Consider the following 17,746-nt stretch of genomic DNA (forward strand, 5'->3'; position numbering starts at 1 on the left):
TATAACTTCAACACCATGAGGATTTGACCTCTGGCCTCTGCCTGCTCTGGCATTCACAACTCTTACACACACACACACACACACACACACACACACACACACACACACACACACACACACACCCTACACACAGGGACATTTATGCAAGAACTGAGCTAGAGGCACAGCTCACTGGAAGAATGTTTGCTTAGCATATGCAAGGCCCTGGGCTTAGTCCACAGCACTGCAAAACTAACCAGAAAACATTATTCAAGCCAAACTTCACAGCACAACTGTGATCCCAGGAGGAAGAAGGCAGAGGCAGAGGCAGAATGACAGGATCATAGCAAGTTCAAGGTCAGCTGAGGATACATAGCAAGGCCTTGTTTCTGGAAAATCAAATAAAACAATCCTCAGACTCACACAATTTAGATGTTAAAAATATTCTACAAGAATGCCTTAGGAGCTCACTCCCATTAACAAGGTCCAGTCTTTTTAACTGTCGATGCCTAAACCGATCACTAAGGATAGAAAATGGTTCAAACGAGCCCAGAGACAAGGGCTAAGTCTAATCATCCACTTGGTTAAAGCACGGAGAGCAGGAGATGGAGTGGAAGTGGCTGGTGGGGGCAGGGGTGACAGGTGGGTAGCCAGACTCTGTAGTATCCAGTAGGGATGTACGTTCAACTCACATGGCATCCAAGAGTCCAATGAAAACAGACTACAATTATCTTAAGACAACAAAAATTAACACCAGCACACATGTGCTGACTACTTACCCTGTAGGATAGGTGTGAGGCTTCAATTACTAAGCAGTCTTTCTAAATTTCATACTCTATTCAATTAAGATTTTATATGCATTACCAAATCACAAAACACAAATAGTAGGTAGTCACAAGGCACACATCAATGTTCCAGAGCATGCTATGATAGTGGCCATATAAACTTACAATAAAGCTAAAACCTAACCACAATACAAGGCACTACTCTCACTGTGGACACTGGTATAAAACCCACTAGGCTGCCAGTCAAACAACAGCAGGGCACGTACAATTACATATAGTACAGTTTGTTTAAAAAGGAGCAACTTGCTGATTTATATAGCTACTATACTTTTCAGTAGTAAGAACGTACTCCCACTTATGAATAAGAAAAGGTAAATTGGGGTGGAATCGGGGTGTAGCCAGGTACAGCATTCGCTCAGCATGCACAAGTTAAAGGTTCAATCCCCTACTTGGAAAGGGAAACAGAAGCGCCCTCAGGAGAGAGTTAAACCAGAGCTGACAGCTGCAGGAGCTTCACTGACTCTGAAGCCCTCTCGGGTGACACTGGGGTGGGCCTGAGCTAGAGAGTACATGGTATAATGTTGTTTGTTTCTAGGGAAGGGGATCTGCGTGGGGGTTTCTTGTTGGTTTTCTGTTTGTTTAATCTGTTTGGTTTTGAGGCAGCATTTCTTATAACTTGTGGGGCCTCAAACTTGCTATGTAGCGAAGAATGGCTTTGAACCCTTGATCCTCCTATATCTTACCTCCCAAGAACTGAGAATATGGGCATAAATCTGTTTTTACAGCAAAAAAAAAAAAAAAAAAAAAAAAGCTTTTTAAAAAATTTTAATTATTTATTTTTGCGTGCCTTGAATCCCAGCACACAGAAGGCAGAAGCAGGCAGATTTCTGTAAAAGATCTCTGCAAGTTTAGGTTAGCCTAGTCTGAGAGCTCGCAGCCACCCAGAGCTGTATAAGACCCTGACTCAAAATAAAAACTAAGGAAAAAAAGGAGGAGAAAGGAGGGAAAAGGGGAGGGGAGGGAGGGGAAGAGAGGAGGGAGAAGGAGGGGAGGAGAGAGAAGGGAAGAAAGAATCACAAGTTTGTTCAAGTTCAGTCTTGGATACAGAATCTGTTCTATCTAGCCTGGGCAACTGTGTAAAACCCTGTACCAAAATAATACTTAGAACTAGGGTAGATGTTCACATGCTTAGCGTGTGAGGCCTTAGATTCAATTCTTTTTTTTTTTTTTTAAGATTTACTTATTTATTTTATGTGTATGAGTACACACTATCGCTGTCTTCAGACACACTAGAAGAGGGCATCAGATTCCATTACAAATGGTTGTGAGCCACCATGTGGTTCCTGGGAACGGAACTCAGGGCCTCTGTAAGAGCAGTCAGTGAGTAGTCTTAATCACTGAGCCATCTCTCCAGCCTTTAGAATCAATTCTTAAAGCAAAGAAAGTATGTTTAGCCATTCAATGTGCAATTGATTTGTGTTCTAATCTGTGTCAAAAAAAAACCTGAAAAGTTTGTAAAGTTTCAATACACTAAGATTATTAAAAAAAATTTTTTTAAATCTAATTTATTTTTATTTTATGCTCACTGGTATTTTGTCTGCATAAGGGTGTCAGAAACCCTGAAACTGCAGTTATAGACAGGTATGAGCTGCCATTGTGAATACAGGGAAGTGAATCCAGGTCCTCTGAAAGAGCAGCCAGTGCTCTTAACCACTCTCTCTTCAGGCTCTTGAAGAAAAATTTTGAAGATTGTATTAGTATTATCAGAGGGGGGAGAATATGAATGAGTGTGTGTGTGCGTATGCCCTCGCACTCGATGGTGTATGAATACACTCATGGAGGTCAGAGAACAGCTTTATTAAGTCTGTTCTCTCAGCCCACCTGTGTGTGGGATCTGGGAATCAAACTTAGTCACAGCCCTGCACACCAGACTTTAGCAGATGTCAGACACTGGAAGAAAAAAATTCTGGTCTGGAACTCAGAAATCTGCCCACCTTTGCCTCCTGAGTACTACAATTCAAGACATGGGCCACTAAGTCCAGCCTCTTAAAGAAATTTAAAAAATAAATAAATATAAGTATAACTTGAATGGGTGGTATACGTCTATAATCCCCAACACTAGGAAGACTAAGGCAAGAGGATCAGGAGTTCAAGGCCAGCTGGGAATGCTCTGTGAAACACTATCTCAAATACTAAAACCATAACAAATTTAATATAGCTTAAAGCACTGTGTTCATGAAGCCAACAATGCATAGGAAGGACTTAGGGCTTCACACAGGCTCACGGCTCATCCAGGTTCAGCCAGAGTGCTTTCCCATCTGCCATCACTAAGTGCCCACATGGCTGTGCTTTTGTTTGTTTGTTTGTTTGTTTTTTTGTTTGGGGGGTAGAGGGGCTATCTTTTATCTTTTATGTTGTATTTCTCTTGTGACTTTCCTATATTTACATATATTTGAATAGAGAAATGACACTAAGTACCATTGTCTGCACTATTCATTACACTCAGTCTCTGTAAGTTTGTGACCAAAGAGCAATAAGCCATACTATAAAACCTAGACATAAATGTATCACGTAGGTTTGCATTATATGATATTCATAAACTGTCTGACATACAGAATATACCCTCATCCTGAAACAGTGAATAGTCATACTTTTCCAAGGAGGTGGTTATTGGAAACTAAAACTACTTTCTAACTTTCCAAACTCCATCTATAATTATGCTAACTACCACCAACTCCATACAAAGGACCAGAGAAGCACTGCCCTTGGAGGGTAGGGTCAAAGTTGAACAATGAGACCAGCCCTGAGAAGAAAGGAGAGCCAAGGGGCCAGTACAAGGTCATGGCTACATTTAATCTGCGGCTCCCTCCCCCAGCAGGTAGGGAACTCATCGATGCCTGCAAAGGGAAAGGGCTTCATTACATTCCTCAAATGATTTACCATGCAGAAAGGCAATGACCACTTGATTATGTTTTCAAGTTAAAAGCTAAGCTTCCTGATTTTTTTTTCCTCATTGTAATATGAAAGACTAAAAGCCCATTGCTCTAAATGTAATCTGGCTCCAAAGAACCGAATTTAGAAAACTATTCTGGCTGCTGGTCTTTCTGACCTAATTGGGTAATGACACAGAACACTCCCCAATCACTGCCCTGCTCCTCTTCCTCCACATACCTAAACATACTCTCACAGACCATTAACTATAACCACTGACCCTCCCAGCAGCCTATGATACAGGGCTGGGACCTCAGGAGGTCAGTGCCTCAGGATCAAAAAAGGATGTCACAGCCCCTGTGACTGAGAGTCATGTACACTTACTTGCTCTAAGCTGCCACGGTACTGAGTATTTAAACAGATACTTCAACCATCAATGTTTAAAGTAGTGACTACTTGCTTAAGCTACCTTCCTTCTTTTCTGAACACATTTGTAAAGCTTGACCATCAGGAACATACCTTTCATGCCAGAAATAGCCAGATCTGCACACCTTGTTTATAAATCAACAAGACAAACTGATACCCACTGTCTTTGCCCAGGGGATTTCCTGCTAGAAGAATTCCTCCCCACCCACAGTTAGTTTTGTTTAACTGGCTCTTTTACTTGCTTCAATCCTACCAGGGCTGCCAATTCTGAGTGGTCACTAACTTTCCTATGTTAGGTTCATACTTCCAAAAGCAGAACAAAATGGCCAAAAGATAGTCTTTTTTTTTTTTAAACTCTTTTTTCTTTTTTCTTTTTTTCGGAGCTGGGGACCGAACCCAGGGCCTTGTGCTTGCTAGGCAAGCGCTCTACCACTGAGCTAAATCTCCAACCCCCAAAAGATAGTCTTGTGGACTCTTTGGAGCCCTGTTTACAAAGCTATGTCACTATGGCTGGTATGGAAGTGGTATATGTCAAATAGGGGAACAGGGACCCTGCTTTATCTGGCCTCCCAGCAGCACAGCTTCTAGTGAACTGCAGAGGCACGGGTTCCCAGGTCAGGTCCTGACAGCTCTCAAACTGCTAGCTTTCCCCAGCAGAAATAAGTGCAGCTTATTAGGGCCAGATATAGAACAGAGGTCTATGTTTAGTGTTTAGTACCGGCTCCTCTACATCAAGCAAGTACACTGCTATGGCTTGAATCTCAAACATCCCCCAAAGGCTCATGTGTCAGAGGACTGGTTGTCAGCTGATGGGCATGGCAAAGTGATCTGATCAAAGTTAACCTAGTGATGAATCCATAATTTGATGGTGTGACGGGGAGGCCATGCAGATAAGGAGGTGGGGCTTGTTCAGAGGAGGTGCTTTGGGGTTGGGAATTTAGCTCAGCGGTAGAGCGCTTGCCTAGCAACCGCGAGGCCCTGCGTTTGGTCCCCAGCTCCAAAAAAAAACAAAAAACAAAAAACAAAAAACAAAAAAAAAAAACAAAAAAAACAAAAAAACAAAAAAAAAAAGAGGAGGTGCTTTGCGTGGATGGGTCGTTCCTGGTCTCCCCCATGTGTTCTGATGCTCTTTTTCTGCAGTGATTTTCTAACTTCATATCTGTCCTAAAGCACTAGGGCCAAGGAACAGGGACTGAGACCCCTGAAGCTGTGAATCAATTCTTTGTCACTTTAGTTTTCTCAGATATTTGTCACAGCAACATGAAATCTGAAGAATGCAAACGTACAACTGCTTTCCTCCTTACAATTCTTTTTGTTTTGCTTTTGTTTTTGAAGACAGGGTTTCTCTCTGTAGCCCTGGTCGTCCCAGATCTTACTCTGTAGACCAGGCTGGTCTCAAACTTAAGAGACCTGCCTGTCTCTGCCTTCTAAGGGCTGAGATTAAAGGTGTGTGCCACCACTGCCCAGCAGCCTCCTTAAAGTTCTAAGAGACCTCAAGCTGCTGCTGACCACACTATATTTATACACAGGTTAACATTTAAAAAACTTTTTTCTGAAAGCAGTCAGCACAAAGGGAACAGATCTGCACTTTAATAATTAAGAACTTTCCCACCCACTTTAGAATCCAAAAGTTAAATACTCAAAACAATGACGTCCACTTGTCATCTCAGCACTGAGCTCCAGAGACAGAAGGAGACGAAGAATCTCTATGAGTATGAGAGCCACTAAGTCTACACAGTGAATTCCAGGCAGGCCAGGGCTACATAATGAGATTACCTCAAAACAAAACAACAAAGCCACTTCAAGTCAAAAAGGGATAAAGGAATGACACATACAAGAGATCTGTCCTATCCAAAAGACACAGCTGTGATTTGCAAACCCCCAAGTAGTTTGCAGCAGCAGCTACAGAGCACTTTCCAGGGGCATCCCTAATCTGCTGAGACACAGGAGATCGTGTGATGTTTCCTTCTTCCAAATAGATCCTGGACTCTCTTGAATTTCTAAACTGGGCCACTGTCAGAAATGAGCGGAGACTCATAATCTGAACATAGCGTCTTACCAGCCCAGCTTAACTCCTTGGGTCCTTTATCTATGTTCCTCACTGAATCTTCGATTGGCTTTGGGAAAGGTACTAGGGCTCTGCTTTATTTGTATTTTGAAAGAAAGACTTGCTAATTTACCCAGGCTAGCCTTGAATCTGTGATCCTCCTATCCTGCCCTCCTATTTTAGCCCATGTAAAGTATGCATCACCAAGCCCACTTCAACTGGCTTTTAGGTGTAGCACATGGGTATCCTCCAGAATTTTTTTCTAAATGTTTTTATGGTTTTAAGAAAAAAATAAAGGCAAGAAGCCAGGCCTGATGGTGCATGGCTGCAATTCCAGCATTTGAAAGGTGACTGCAGAGGGATCAGAATTTGTTCAGGACCACTCTCTGCTGCATATCAAATACTGAAGTCCAATTGGGCTGCATGTGAAGAATCTTTTTACTTTAAAAAAAAAAAAAAAGTCTTCAGTTAGAACAAAAATTCTTTCTCAGAGGTGACTCTATTTGCCAAAGGAGAGACAGCAGCACCCCACCCCTGTCAGCTTAGACCACTACATACTAGACAGATTCAACAAACACTCAGGAGGAATCCAAACTCCTCTGAAGCAAAGAACTAAACATTCACCAGTTACCCAAACAATCAGACAAAAGATTATCTTTAAAAAAACAAGAACAACAGCAATGAACAAAGCTAAGTTTCTTCTACAAATTGATAATCCACAAAGATACCAAAAACCATCAGCTTGGACGTCTGCAAAGGGGACATGCACAGAAAGACTAAGCAGCAAGAAGTCCTCTGGCACACATCTGAGCTCAGTCCCAGAGTCTCAGGTTTTCAGTGGACTACAGTCTGTTCTATGAAGTGACATCAAAGGTAATTCAAGGGAGGGCAGTGTCAGTCTGCAAACCTACTTCTCACACCCCCAAAATTCATCTAGGGTCTAAAGATCCCTTATAAACTGATTATCACATGCTAGTGGTTTGCTTTCTTTGTTCTGTCTGGTTTCTCCTGTGTTTGAACTCAAGGCCTCACACACACTATGTAAAGGCTCCACCACTGAGCTCTACTTCCTGGCCCTATATATTAAACTTGATGCTGGCCGTGGCACTAGAAATAACAAGCTCCAAACCCCACAAGCATCTAAGACAGCACTTCCCGGAGAGTTCCCATCATCCACTCGAGCTGTGCGCGTCACTTCTCTCAGCTCATGCCCTGCCTGTGTGATGTGTGTGCAAACATGGACCTCAGCACGGTCAGCAACAGGCACTTCATTTGCTATCTGAGAAAGCCAAAATGAGATCATTCTAAAAAACACAAGGTAGACGAATATTTTAAAGCCTAGTTGCCCTTCATAAGAAAAACAGAAGTCCCCACCCAACAGAACTGCAGGCACAGAGCAGACCAGGCGAAGTGACCACCAGGGCTCCGACACTCACTCCATTCAGCTGAGTGACAGCACAGGTTTAATGAGCGACAGCAACCTCTCTGGCCAAGACCTGTTGTATGTCCAAGTCTGCTCTCAAATTCTATGCTCTAGGAGAGACACAGAAACAGCAGCTCCAACAATCAGCAGTGTGAACGGAGAAAACCTGGGCAAATGGCAAGTTAAGTAACAATACCTACTATCTGGTTCAGTCACTGAGTAAGTATCACAGAACACCCACTGCCTGCTTCAACAGTATTACTCATTTTTCCATAGCACCTTGTTCTAAAGAAAAATGACAGACAGACAGAGACACAGTAAGAATTATAAGCTGCGAGTGGTGGCTCACACCTTTAATCCCAGTACTCAGAAGGCCCAGGCAGGTGAATCTTTGTGATCTCCAGGCTAGTCTGATCTATAGACCTACAGAGTGATCCAGGACAGCCAGAGCTACACAGAGAAACCCTGTCTCAAAAAAACAAAACACACAAAAAAGTTTGCTCTTCCTTAAGAGGATTAAAATATAGACCCAAAGTTTCAGTCCAGTTCAAAATCAGGCCAAAGGTCAGAGACTACAGACTGCCTTTACCTCCATTTCATGCCTGGAGCCTTCCTGTCGTCCTGTGTCTCATCACCCGCCTTGTCAGCCCGCCCAAGCTTCTCTCCCCCACCTGCTTGTTGTCGTGTTGTCTGGGGTGTTGTTTGGTTGGTTATGTTTTGAGGCATGGTCTCTTACATAGACCTGCGTGTCCTGGAACTCTCTACTATTGGGATTCAGACCTAAGACAAGGGCTGAGGTGCTTGTTTTACCAAATCAGACCTCCAGGCCTCCAGGTTCTCCCACTTCGATCCCTCAGCCCCTACCTGTTGGAGGGCATAGCTAGCACACTCCACCCTCTGCCCTGAACTTTTCAGCCAAGGGGCTGGGCTTCCCCTACCCCAGAGGCTCTTCCCTATATAATGTGGACACTTTGGTTTCCCATCCTTCTCCTCTCCCGCTCTCTCTGCATTCCTCTCTCCCTGTGTGTATATGTGATTTCTCTTCCCCCTTCCTCCTATCTCCCTCCCCCATGGTGACATTCCTGGGAGAGTGGCTTCCCAATAAACCTGCCTTTATATACTCTAATTTTGCTTGAATTGGTTCATTTCATCAGTGGAGAATAACGTATCTACTACGTAGACCACAAACTCACAGAGAGGCATGTGTTCTGGATCTGTTTTTCTAAGTCAAGGTCTTACTACATAGCCCAGACTGACCCTGAACTCAAGCTCTCCCTACCTCGGCCTTAACTGCTGGGATTACAGGGGTGACCTACCATTCCCAGACAATACCCAGATGTATGGCTGGCCCTCTGCCCTGTATTCTACCTGTGCACACACAGGACCTGCCCAACTCAGACAGTACTACACCCACGGGCTCTCTATGTATATTCAGAACCCTCATCCTTCTCTCTTGAAAGATTATTTTGCCTTTGCCACTCTACTGATGCTTCTTCTGTCCCCAAGTCTAGTTCACTGAATAACAAGCACGCTCAGAGGTGCTCCTACAGCACCATCGTGCTCCACTTCCCCTGCAGTGCTCCCTCCTAGGACATCTGCCCTTCAATACGACAGGGTAGAGTAGCTGCTCAATAAATATTTGGTTGATGGATGAACATACACTGAAATTTTTCCTCATCTGTGGCTCCACACCAAACTTTACTTTGCTTTGTTTCTCCAGTTTGCAAAGACCAGACATTTCCAGTGTTGGAGATCAGTGTTCATCTTAGGAAGACGGGCACCAAGGAAGTGAGTGATTCTGGTAGGATCAGAAGTGTATGAACCAGAAAAGGGATTGCATTCATCTTTCTGGAAATGCTCACCTAATGGACAGTATGTCCTGTTCTGTTTTTGTAAAACTGGCTGATTCTTTGTGGGGGTTGGGGTTGCAGAGGTGTCCTGTGCTAGACAAACGTTCTACCACTGAGCAAGCATGCCTAAGTTCTTCCTTCAACAAAGTACAAGAGTTACAGGAAGGTAAGGACTCTAACCCCAGCTACACAGTGGAGCCACCTAGGCAGAGGCTATAAAGTAGATCCGAGAGTCACACTCCAGAGACTCTAATGCTTCGGACTATGAGATCACAGTTCTCAACACCTATTATTATAAGACCCTACCTTAAAGACATAGCAGATCTGAAATCAAAAGTAGACAGTACACAGAGGGACCCAGAACACAGAGCAAGTGAGCACTGAGAACTCCAAAATGAACCAGCTAAAGAAACAGAAAGAAACTAAACATTGTATGGCAGCATTCAGGAGGCTGAAACAGGATCCCAAGCCTGAGGCCAACCTGAATCTTAGAAAGACCAGTTGTTTTGTTTGGTTGTTTTTAAAGGTTTTTTTACTTATGTGTTTGTGTGCACACCATTATGTGTTTGTGTGTCTGCAGAAGCCTAAAGAAGTCACTGGATCCTCCTGTATGGTTATAAGCTGCCTAACACGGGTGCTTATAACCAAGCCAGATCTGCTGAAGAACAGCAAGTACTTTTAACCTCTGAGCCGCCTAAGAGGTTCTCAACCTGTGGGTCAATGACCCTTTGAAGGTCAAATGACCCCTTCCCAGGGGGTCACACGACAATTCATAACAATAAGAAAATTGCAGTGATAAAGTAACACAAAACAATGGTGGGGTCACCAGAACATGAGGAACTGGATTAAAGGATCACAACATTAGGATATAGCCCCAAAGAACAGCCTTACAAAAACAAAAACAGGCTGGGGATAGTAATGCACAGCATTGATTCCAACACGCCAAAGACCAAAGCAGGTGGATCTCTTTGAGTTAGAGGACAGACTGATCCAAGACAGCCAAGGTTACTGGTAAGTTAAGACTCTGCCTCATAAGCCACTACCCAAAGACTAGACATGGACTGACCCTGGGCTCCAACCTCATAGGTAGCAATGAATAGCCTAGTAAGAGCACCAGTGGAAGGGGAAGCCCTTGGTCCTGCCAAGACTGAACCCCCAGTGAATGTGATTGTTGCAGGGAGGGTGGTAATGGGGGGAGGATGGGGAGGGGAAGCCCATATAGAAGGGGAGGGGGAAGGGTTAGGGGGATGTTGGCCTGGAAACCAGGAAGGGGAATAACAATCGAAATGTAAATAAAAGGGGTTGGGGATTTTAGCTCAGTGGTAGAGCAGGCCCTGGGTTTGGTTCCCAGCTCCGGGTGGGAAAAAAAAAAACAAAAAACAAAAAACAAAATGTAAATAAGAAATACTCAAGTTAATAAAGAAAAAAAAAGACTCTGCCTCAAAGAACATACAAACAAACATAAACTGAACTACACTGTGAGACAAACATTACCTTTCCTCAGACTGTAAAAGTGGTGACATATACCAGAATCCCATCATTTTAAAAACAACGGCCGGTCCACCTGGGCTATACAGTGTGTGGTGTTTGAAGGTGAATGCCTCCCATATGCTCATATACTGAAATGACTGGTCCCCAGTTGGTAGAACTGTCTGAGGAAGGATTAGGAAGCTTGGCCTTGCTGGATGTGTTATCACTGGGTGGGGTGGGGGTGGGGGTGTACTTTGTGGTTTCAAATGCTCAAAACACCCAGTCTTGCTCTCTGCCTCCTACTTGTGGATCAGACCTAAGTTCTTAGCTATTGCCACAGGGCCATGCCTGCCTGCCTGACGCTCTGCTCCCCAACATGATGATCCGGGATTCACTCTCTGAAACTATAAGCAACCACTAAATTAAATGCTTTCTTTTATAAGTTGCTCTGTTCATGGTGTCTCTTCATAATAATAGAAAAAACAGATGAGACTTGTCTCTCTAAAAAAGAAAAAGAAAAAAGAGTGAAGATATTTACAAGTAAGCATTTAAACAAGAGTGCACCTTCTACCTTTCTGACCGCAGTCCTTCCCTAGCAGCCATCGTCCCTTGTTCCACTCAGATTTGGTAGCCTGAACTCAAAATACCTAAAGTTGCTGCTGCCTGAGCCAGCCAGCTTTCTCACTAGTCACTCTAAACATCACAGGGCCACTGTAGAACAGACTGAGTGACAGATAAGCCTGTGCAGACTAAGTGCTCCACTGCTTCTTCCAAACACTGGCTCGTTTGCACTCAACGGCCACCATGAGGAATGTCATGTTCTAAATGTGATGCAAGGCTGGCAAGAGACCCAAGTCCTCCTAGCAACCCTGCAAGCAGCTAATGTATTGGGCATGACATTAAGAGCTGAGATCTGCACCAAGAGGCAGAGCTGACTGGAAGCCCAGTTCCCAAGTACACTTGCTAGAGCCAACCACTGATGGTACCACATGGGTCCAGCCGCTCACAACTGCTGTTGTGATCAAGTCTGTGGGAGTTAGTTTAACTGTTTGACACAACCTAGAATCTTCTAGATTGTCTACACTGGGAATGGTCTTTTTAAGTTAACTGTAGGAAGAACAAGCCTACCCCGAAAGGCAGCATCTTCTAGAAAAAGGATCTTGAAATGAGAGTGGAGAAGTTAAGTTGAGCACAAACAAGTAAACACGCAGCGCTGCTGTACACGCACCACTCTTTCTCCGCTCTAGACTGTGGCTGTGATGTGACCAGCTGTCTTGAGCTCCTGCCTTGACTTCCTTGCAATGAGGAACTATAATATGAATTAACTGTACACCAAATTAAGCTTTTCCTCCCTTAAGGTGCTTTTCTTTAGAATATTTTATCACAGCAACAGAAACTAAAAGTCCAAACACTTACTCAGCAGTAATACATAACTAAACAGGCAGAACCAGCCATCTGTTCAATTCTTTATGTACTCACTGCTCACAGAGCAACTCCAGGCTTCCAATGACACCTGCACGCGGGTGCTTTTCCCCACATGGTCCTTTTCCCCCTTCTGTCCAAAGCCTACAGCCGAATCCACCTTAGGCCTTCTTACTCATCATCCCTCCAAGAGTGCTAACTCAGACAGCTCTGACCGAATGCTGCCTACACATACAAAAGGCATCATCATCTGTAGAGCTTGTTGTATTTCTTTAACCTGTTCTCTTACCCATGTAGACCTCAGCCTCCTAAATACTGTGTCCTCAAAAAACCTGCCCAAGGCATCCTCCATGATCTAACTCCTTTCTTTTTCTGTGAAATTATCACAGTAGTCATAGCAGTGGCCAGACTACATCTGTTCAGACAGTCTAATGGTGACACAGTGAAGGTACAAATGAGACATGATCCTGGACCTATCTCAGAACTGCTCCACTGCCTCAGAGACATTATCCCACCTCCTCTAGTTCCCCACAACAGCGCAGACAGCACAGCTGCACCAAGCTGGGTTTCAGGTACTCCACGGCCCAGAACAAGAGCCTCGCTTCAACACTTAGATCAATCTTTAGCAATCAGCTCACTGGTTCTGAGAATTTCCCATCACTGAAGCAAAGATAAGGTATCTTTAAAGCAGATAAGACCTGCTTTTATTTGCTTCTAAAGTTCATCTTGACGTGTAGTCAAGACATGAGTGCTTAGTGTGCATGATACCTTGGGTTGAATCCCCAGAACTCAAACCAAGTAAATACCTGGACCAACAGGCAAAGGTACTTGTCAAACATGACAACAGCCTGGTGTGGTAGTATACGCCTTGAATCCCAGCACCGGGGAGGCAGAGGAAAGAGGAGCTCTGTGAGTTAAAGTCTACACAGAGAACTCCAAAGAAACTCTGCCTCAAAAAAAGACAAAACAAGGGCTGGAGAGATGGCTCAGCGGTTAAGAGCACCCGACTGCTCTTCCAGAGGTCATGAGTTCAATTCCCAGCAACCACATGGTGGCTCACAACCATCTGTAAAGAGATCCGATGCCCTCTTCTGGTGTGTCTGAAGACAGCTACAGTGTACTTATATATAATAAATAAATAAATCTTAAAAAAAAAATCTTTTAAAAAAAAGACAAAACAAAACAAGAAACCAAACCTGACAGCTCTCAAGTTTGATCCCCAGAAGGCACATGGCAGAAGGGGAAAAATGACTACAGCAACTTGTCTTCTGATCCCCACATCATGTCATCATGTATGTGCAAAAACACACATAATAAATATAAGAACACATAATAAAAATCAAGGACTAGATGTCTACTGGTTGTGAAAGCACGTGGTTGTAATCCCAGAACTCAGATGGCTAAGACTCAGGATCTCATGTTGAGACCAGCCTGACTAACACAGTGAGTAGTGAATATGGCTAAGATTCAGTCTTAAAAAAATCAGTTGGATATTCATGAAACTTCTGTATTCAACTGCAACACAACTATTTCTTGTTAAGAGAGCAAGCCAAAAGAGTAAAGCCAGCCTGAAATGCACAGTCAAGCCAAACAACAAAAACAAACCAATCACCAGGGCCAGCAGGATAGATCTGAGTCTGATTCCTGGAACCCACAGTCAAGGTAGAAAAACCAACCCCTCACAAGTTATCATTTGGCCTCCACATGCCCCCACCCCAAATAAATAAAATAAAAACTTTTTGTTTGTTTGTTTGTTTGTTTGTTTTTAAGATTTATTTATTTAATGTTGGTACACTGTAGCTGTTTTCACACAGACCAGAAGAGGGCATCAGATCCATTACAGATGGTTGTGAGCCACCATGTGGTTGCTGGGAATTGAACTCAGGACCTCTGGAAGAGCAGTCAGTGCCCTTAACCGCTGAGCCATCTCTCCAGCCCCCTTGTTTTGTTTTTTTAAGACAGTGTTTCTCTGTGTAGCCCTAGCTGTCCTGGAATTCACTATGTAGACCAGGCTTGCCTCAAACTCAAGAAATTTACCTTCCTCTGCATCCTGAGTACTAAGATTATGGGATTAAAGGCTTTGAACACCACTGCCTGGATAAAATAAACTTTTAAACAAACAACACCCTGAAAGGAACATGTGTCATTAAGCTATTGAATTGAATATAAGGAAATCAATAAATATAGAAACAGAACATGGAAAATTCTTTTAAATAAGATGATACTCACTTTATCAAGAAGAAATGACAGAACTGGAAGAATCTAGAAGCATCATAAGATGCTGAGGCTAAGGATGAAATTCTCATAAGAACAGATTATTTACATAGTTTCAAGTGTTCCTCACCCACATTATTAATCACTATAAATGGAAAAATAGCAACTTTACAAAGGAGGAGAAAACTGTAAGGTATCTCCTCAATCAGAGCTGATGAGGACAAGCTAGCACCCTGTGAGCTACTGAACATGTTGTTACTAGATAAACTGGGGAAAGTTTAATTATAAACTATAACTCAGTAACACGTAGTGTTGATCAATTCTAATTTCCTGATGTTAGTTGGACATGGTGATATGTACCTATAGTTCCAAAACTCTGGAAGGCTGAGATAGGAAAATCTTAAGCCAAAGGCCAACCAAGGCTACGAAGCAAGTCTGAGGTCAACTTGGCTACACAGCATGATCTTGTCTCAAAATAAAGTGGCTCAAGGATTAGCACTTACTGCTTCTCCAAAGGACCAAAGTTCAGTTCCTAGCACACTTCGGTAGGCTCACAACTGTGGGCAACTGCAGCTCCAGAGTGTCCTTCTAGCTGACTTCCATAAGCACCTGAACACATATAACACACCTCCCCCTTCCCTTTCACCCCAAATAAAAATTTAAAAATAATTAATCCAAGTATACTGACACATGTCTACTATACCAACACAGAAGAGGTGGACACATAACAAAGCCCTGTCTCACAACTATTTAAAATGCATTATTTCCTGACTTTGCCATTTGTGGCTAACAGACAAAATTACCCCTATTCTTAGGAAATATACAATTAAGTACTTAGGAATAAAGAGGGGCATCTCCCAATTATTACGCAGTTCAGGGAGAAACAAACTGACAGATAGGAATGAAAGAATGAGGTGAGTGCAATGGCTCAGTGGGTACGGAAGCCAAACACCCAGCCTCATGCCTTTACTGCCTGGGACCCGAACAGAAGGGGAGCTGATCCCCAAAGTAGTTCTTGGACATTACCACACCTGCACATGTGCACATACACATCACACAAAAACAACTTAAAATGGAGACTGGAGAACAGCACAGTAGTAAGAGTGCCTGCTGCTCCTCCAGAGGACCCAGGTTGGTTTCCCCAGCACCCATGTAGTGGTTTGAGTAAGAATGGCTCCCATAGGCTTATATATTTGAATTCTTTGTCACAGGGAATGGCATTATTTAGAAGGATTAGAAGGATGAGGGCATGGCCTTGTATGTATGTATGTCACTGGGGTGGGCTGGGCACATCTCCCTACAGATCTGGATGTAGCTTGCCACCTTTCTGGCTAAACCTCTGAAACTGTAAGCAAGCCCCCAACCCAATGCTTCCTTTTATAAAAGTTGCCTTGGGCAAAAAGGCTAAAGCAACGTGCTTGGAGGCAGGAGTGATCTGCAATCAAAACCTCCATCATGAGCTCCTCAATAAACCCAAGAGTGAGATGACCCCAGAGGAGCCGCAGAAGCAGAAGGAGGAATTCAACACAGGTCCCCTCTTGGTGCTCACGCCGTCGGTTAAAAACAACATGCAAGTGCTCGTTAACTGTCCAAACAACAAGAAGCTCCTGGGCCAGGAGGCGGCCTTTGACAGGCACTGCAACTCGGGTGCTGGAAAAAGTGAAGGAGATGTGGACTGAGGTCCCCAAGAGTGGCAAGGGCAAGAAGAAGTCCAAGCCTGTCAACAAGACCACTACATCTCCAAGATGTTCCTGTTCGAGGACTTGGTCATTGTGGTGCTGTGGAACCCGCTCATCCCCGGCAAGTAAAGTGGAGATGGCCTCCGTCTTCTGAGAGCCTGCTCCCTGCCTGGCCGAGTCCTGCAGAGCCCTGCCCAATGGGATAGAAATAAAACCTTGGTCTTGATAGAACAGTGGCTAAGACAACCCACATGGAGGCTAGCAACTATCTGTAACTCCAATTGCAGGGGAATCTCTCATCTGGCCTCCACAGGCACCAGGCATGAACGTGGTACACATATATGCTGGCAAAACCACCATACACCAAAAAAAATAGATAGATAGATAGATAGATAGATAGATAGACAGACAGACAGACAGACAGATTAATTGATTATTAAAAAAATAACATTCCTAGGAAGCGCAAGGCCCTGGGTTCGATCCCCAGCTCCGAAAAAAAGAACCAAAAAAAAAAAAAAAAAAAAAAAAAAAAAAAAAAAAATAACATGCCTTTATTCCCAGCATTCAGGAGGCAGAGGCAGATCAATCTTTTTAAGTTCGAGGCCAGCCTAGTCTACATAGCAAATTCCAGGCCAGTCAGAGATCCATAGTGAGAATCTATCCAAAAAAAAAAAAAAAAAAAAAAAAGGAAAAGCCCAGAATAACAAAGCGAAACACCTGACTCCCCCCTCTGGCTTCTGTATGGTTCAAGTCCACCTCCCTGCCCCCCAGATACCTATGAAGTAGGTCTTCAGGGGAGCTATGTAAATTGAGGCAGCCTGTACAACCCCTTACTGAACTAATTGAGATGTGAGCACTTGTTCGCTACAGTTCCTAGGAACCATCCCCAGACAGCCCTGTTAAAAACACAGACCCAACAGGTCCTGAAACCCTCCAAGTTTGTGAAAAGAAGTTGGGGTATTTTATCAACATTTTCCCCTGGAAACACTACAAACACTGTTAGTGATTCCGCTAGGCTTCTCTCAGGGACCTAGCAACCACCCGCTGTCATCACCCGCAGCCACCACCAGGTGGTAGAGAAGGACTGCCCCCACTAAGGCTCTCTGTTCCCTCAGGTTCCCAGTCAGCTCACTCGCTCCTTTAGTCCTTACTTCTTCCTTCCTCTTCCTCCTCTTCCTCCTCCCCCTTCCCCCTCCCTCCCTCCTTCTCTCCCTCCCTCCCTCCCTCCCTCCCTCCCTCCCTGTCCTTCTCTGTCCCCTCTTCTCTACCCTCATGGCTCTGCTCTGTCTGTCTGTCTGTCTACATTGTCTACTCATCTGCCTCTACTTCTTCTCCATGCCCTCACTCCCCTCCCTTCTCCCAAATAAACCCCCTTATACCAGATCTGTTACATGGTGTAATTTCTTGGGGGGACACTTGGCACAGGCCCATCTGGCACCTCTCACCACATTTATTTTATAACAAACGCAACTTACACACAAAAAAGAATTTTGCAGGGGTTGGGGATTTGGCTCAGTGGT

General features: G+C 43.9%; 1 protein-coding gene and 1 pseudogene across 8 annotated transcripts in view; one reads left to right on the forward strand and one right to left on the reverse strand.

Moving 5' to 3' along the window:
- Dag1 (dystroglycan 1) overlaps positions 1-17,746 on the reverse strand; it is a 64,831-nt gene that overhangs the window by 19,088 nt on the left and 27,997 nt on the right. The gene's annotated exons all lie outside the window — the stretch shown is intronic.
- On the forward strand, positions 15,789-16,355 carry Snrpd2-ps3 (small nuclear ribonucleoprotein D2 polypeptide, pseudogene 3; annotated as a pseudogene).

The sequence above is a fragment of the Rattus norvegicus genome, chromosome 8 (assembly GCF_036323735.1).
Source record: "Rattus norvegicus strain BN/NHsdMcwi chromosome 8, GRCr8, whole genome shotgun sequence".
In the NCBI taxonomy this organism is placed as follows: Eukaryota; Metazoa; Chordata; class Mammalia; order Rodentia; family Muridae; genus Rattus; species Rattus norvegicus.